The following is a 4,984-nucleotide window of genomic DNA, read 5'->3' as shown; positions in this document are numbered from 1 at the left end:
AAATGACTATGAAAATAAAAAGACCCTAGTGCAGAAAGACCACTTAGGCACATACGAGAGGCGCCTTTTGCTTTTTATCACACCCTCTATTAATGAAAATGTTTTTGCATTTCCACAGATAATGTTTGGATTTTATAAGTCTTATTTTTACACCCTGGAGCTAAGATACCCATAAGCACAGTAATAAAGGCTTAAGGTTTTTATTAAGTAAAGTTACCTTTGGGAATAAGTACTAACTTAAATATAATCCATGAACTAACTCTTCCCTGCTGGGCTATTAGCTGGTATTGGCTGCATGGCAAAACTCCAAATCTGAGCTAATGCCAACAAGCTGGGCCTAAGTCAGACCCTGAACAAACAGAAAGGAGCAACGTTGCCACCACTATAAACCAGCTCCACGAAGACCCAGAAGCCAATAGCCCTCTGAGAGGACCACAAAGCCTACTTAATGTGCAGGCGCGCGGGCTGTTCCACAGAACTGACAACGGCTGGACTCACTGGATTACTATGACAAATATCAAGGAATGTGACACTGCAGTAAAGTGTGTGTGTGTGTGTGTGTGCGCGCGCGCGCTCTTGCGTACACATGCGCGCGCACGTACCCCAGCTCTGTTACTCAAGTACGGGCTCCTCCAGAGGAGCAGCGCCCGTCTCGGAACTGGCAAGTCCTCACTGAACATTTGTTGAGTGAAACTAAGTATCTGAAGATTTTTTTAAGGCCCCCAACGATATTTCTCTTTCCCCCAACCTCCGTTAAAAGCAATCAGTCGGACTTCCCTGGTGGCGCAGCTGTTGAGAGTCCGCCTGCCGATGCGGGGGACGCGGGTTCGTGCCCCGGTCCGGGAAGATCCCACGTGCCGCGGAGCGGCTGGGCCCGTGAGCCACGGCCGCTGGGCCTGCGCGTCCGGAGCCTGCGCTCTGCGGCGGGAGAGGCCCACGTATCGCAAAAAAAAAAAAAAAAAGCAGTCACCCATCCCAAAAATGCAACCAACGCGCAGCACCCACCTCCCAAGTGGAGCGTAAATGACCCTCTGAACCTGGCAGCCCCACTGCCTTTCCCTGGTGTTTTCCCTCCGTTAATATAAGTAAACTCCACTGAGTATTTTTCACACGGGTTGCAACCAGTCTTCTGGAGCCACGGGAAAGTGGATTACTCAAAAATTTGAAGTTGCCAAATCAAAAATGACCATCTACTGAACAGATTTATGAGCCGTGGTGCCAGTTTGGCCTTTGATAAATGAAGGGACTCTGAAGGCCACAGGCCGGGGCTCAGCGGATTCTAGAACTCAACATTATCTGCATCATCATCCTTAGAAGCATCCGGAAAGCAGAGCAGAGCTTCTGCTGGGCTTCTGTTTCTGTGGCAACAGCTTCACTGGCCTGTCAGGAATGGAAGGAGAAAACTGGAGGGGGAGAGGGAGAAGAGGCAAGGGGGGTGTGGAAAGGGGAAAGTACAGAAAAAGACAGCGAAAGAAAGGATGGGGGAAGGTGGGGAGGGGTGTGAGAGAAGGAAGGGAAGGGAGGGGAGGAAACATCAGAAGCTGAGACTTCAGTCAGGCCAAATCACCTACAGATGTGCTTCTATCTGTCCGCAAAGAATGTTCTAGTTTCAGTCATTAAATGTAACACATTTCAACTCTCAGTTAGTGGCCCAAGACACGCTCAATTATCTGTTGGACCCCAGGAAAGCTGTGTAAAAACGTCAATGCAGTGAGAGGTCTAACTCCAAACCCTCACTAATGTCAACAGCAGCCCAAAGGTCTGGCTGGGTTAAATCCAGAAGGAAAAAAGAAAGAAAAAAGAAAAGGCCCCCGAGACCTGTTATCGCTAAGCTACAACCATTAGGACAGGGACCCCCTGGTGCCGGATAAGGGAGCGTGCTCGCTGAGCCGCATTAACGGGCAAACCTGCTGGTCCTGTTCATGACTCCACAAGGAAACAGGTCCTGAAAACCAAAAAGTGTCCAGCTTGAGCTTGGCTGTAGGGCTCTGACAGGGGACACCAGCCGGGGACTGGGGGACAGGGGGTGGGGGGGCCTCAGTGCAAGGAGCTCAGAATAAGTGGCCAGGACAAGATTCAGTCCACTCCCTGTCCCCCCAGCCCCCACCCCACCCCAATAGCGGATAATTAACAAATAAAAATAACAAGCGCTCTAAATGCAACATGGGATCCTGGCTTGGATCCTGAAAGAGAAAAGAACATTAGGGGAAAAACTGGTGAAATCCGAACAAAGTCTATAGTTTAGTTAACTGAATTATACGGATGTTAACATCTTGGTTTTGACAAACGCCCCACGGTAAGCTAGGGACGGGTATGCAGGAGCTCTGGATTACAACTCTTCTATCAATCTAAAATTATTTTTTTAAGTTTTCAAAGAAAAACAACGAGGTCTGTTTAAAAACAAGACTCCTGTTTTTCTCACACTGATTTATTTTTTTCATATAAAACCAATGCCCTTGATAGGGTTTAACTATCATAAAGTTTTACTGGAAGGCTGACCGAAACATTACAGCGAAAGCTGTACTCCTGCAGCAAAAGTGAATTATTGAACTCGGAACGTGCTAGCAGTGTCCCTGCACTTTGGACCTGGGATATAAGGAGTGACATGTCTCCGTGCATCAAGGAGCAAGGGTTCTGTCTGACAGAAATAGCACAGCTTTGAAGAGCCTGCCTTTACAACCTCTTCACACCCCACATTCCGGATTCCCTGCCTCCTGAGCCTTCTCCAGAGAACCTCGCTCCCCTCGCTTTATGGGTCCAACCCACCAGCCCTGCCGAACAGCCCTGCGTAATCTGCACGCTCCTCCACGCCTTCCAGCCTTCGCACAGTCTACTACCTCTGCCCGAATGCTCTTCCATCTCTTTGCTGCTGAACAACTTCTATCCATCCTCTAAGACCCCCGTGACTCTTACTGAAACTGCGCCCCCAGGGCTATCCTTTGTGCCCCGCGGCATCTTATCCTCCACCCGCCAGAGCCGTTATGATGCGCTAGAAGTATACGTCCACCTGCTTCTGTCTCCCGAAGAGGCCAGGAGTCTTTCGAGGAAGGGTGAGACGCTGTATCCATCTCTGCACCCCACTCCCATCCCCAGCACCCAAGTCTTGGAACAGATACTCAATGAATGAAAGCCTAGGAGTCGAGAATAGGGGCAATTCTTTTAAAAGAGAAAATACCAGTATACAACCTTCCATCTTCTGTTAAAGGGTCAAAAAGGTCCTATTTGTAAGAAGTGAAGGAAGCAAGCCCTTTTAAGAGAGACAGATTTTTGTTACAGAATGACGGGTCCATTTCCACAGACAACAGGAGTCCCGCGCAAGTATCCTCTTCTGACCGGAGAGCTGAAAAGCTTTTCAAAGGTTTTGGTTTCCTTGACAACAGCATTGCTGGAGACAAGCAGGGAAATAATTAAAAAGTATGTTCTCTTTGCTTCGAACTCCTTAAGTGTTTATAAGCCATAATGAACAGGCCAGGCTCAGTGTGCACGGCGTCAGTACGGACGAGCCGAGGACACGCAGGGGCACCGCGTCCTGCCACCCCCCTCCAGCGGGACCCCTCTGGACACGGGGGCCTGGGTGAGGACCTGCCCAGGACCACATTCATGGACGGAGTCACAGCCCACACGGGCCAGATTCGCAACAACTGCGCTTTGCCCAGTGCCAGGTCTCGGGCCGCGTTTAATCCCCACAACGGCCTGCCCAGCCGGCTGCGTATTCTTAGCGCCACTTGACGGGAGAGAAACTGAGGAACAGCCCAGGCCACTCGGCCCAGGGGCCCCGGGGACAGCACACGAACTCCGCAGGCGGACTCTACACAACTGCCCCAGGCCTCCGCTCTGACCCTCAGATCTCAGCGCAGCGCAGCCAAGGCCCTGGAATAAAATGCCTGTCCCCAGGCCCCGCCGTCCTGCCAGCCCACGTCCCCACTCGGGACCACTTGCTGTGGCTACGCTCAGGCAGCAAGACTGGGCGTCCCTGCGCCCCCGCCCCCGGGCCGCGAGGACACGCAGAGCCAAGCCGGCCCTATAGCGGTGCTCAGCCCTGAGCTTGATTTATGTCCTCCTTCTCCATTCAGGGTGGCTTTTCATGGTGTGTTTTGTTTTAACAGCTTTACCGCATTGGAGTCTTTTATAGTAAGCCTCCTCAAATCTTTTCTCGATTTATGATGTATAAATAAATGATAAATAAACAAACATACAAGCTGCAAGCATCGGCCCAAGCCCGTTACCTGAGCACGTGCAGGCAAACATGTCAACAGATGGGGAACAACCATTGCTTTGACTTAGTGTCCAGCTGTGACCTTCGAAGCCCTTTCCGAAGCCCAGCCACCTCTGCAGGGCTGCTTCCTGCACGGATTGGAGGTGGCGGACGGCGTCAAGGCGTGTGGACAAGACCAGCCCCAAGAGCCTCCATGCCCCTGAGGTCCAAGGAGGCCCACAAAAGTGCGGCAGACCGAGTAGGTGTTATCCATTCATTCCCAAATGTTTTTTCAGCACCTACTATGTTGCTCAGCTCACCTCCCAGAAGGGGAGATACAACAAAGGAGGAAAATAAACTCCCTGCCATCATGGAATTGTTATTAGAGTTCTTCTTATTTCACAGATGAACTGGTTAAGACTCACGAAGATTAAGGGCCTTGCCAACACACACATGACTACTTTCTGGAGTTCCCACGCAGGAAGGGGGCAGGGAACAACCCCAGAATGCAAAAGCACAAAGAGGGGAGATCAAATACCAGCTCTGTGCTTAGGAGCTACACATCCTTCAGTGCCCCTCTCTGCTCCTCAGTTTTCTCATCTGTACAATGGACATAAGGATGCCGCTAATGATGGCGCCAGCTCACATTCGGGAGCGCCTGCTGTACGCTCGCCAAAGAGCTTTCCATGAGTTTTCTTGTTTAGTCGTCAGATGACTGAGATGGATGCTATGATTACCCCTGCTTTACTGATGGAGAAGCTGAGGTCCCAAGAGTTATGTAACGTACCC

Source organism: Physeter macrocephalus, chromosome 11, assembly GCF_002837175.3.
Source record: "Physeter macrocephalus isolate SW-GA chromosome 11, ASM283717v5, whole genome shotgun sequence".
NCBI classification, from domain to species: Eukaryota; Metazoa; Chordata; class Mammalia; order Artiodactyla; family Physeteridae; genus Physeter; species Physeter macrocephalus.
The sequence above is the reverse complement of the archived record's forward strand: the minus strand, read 5'-3'. Positions refer to the sequence as shown.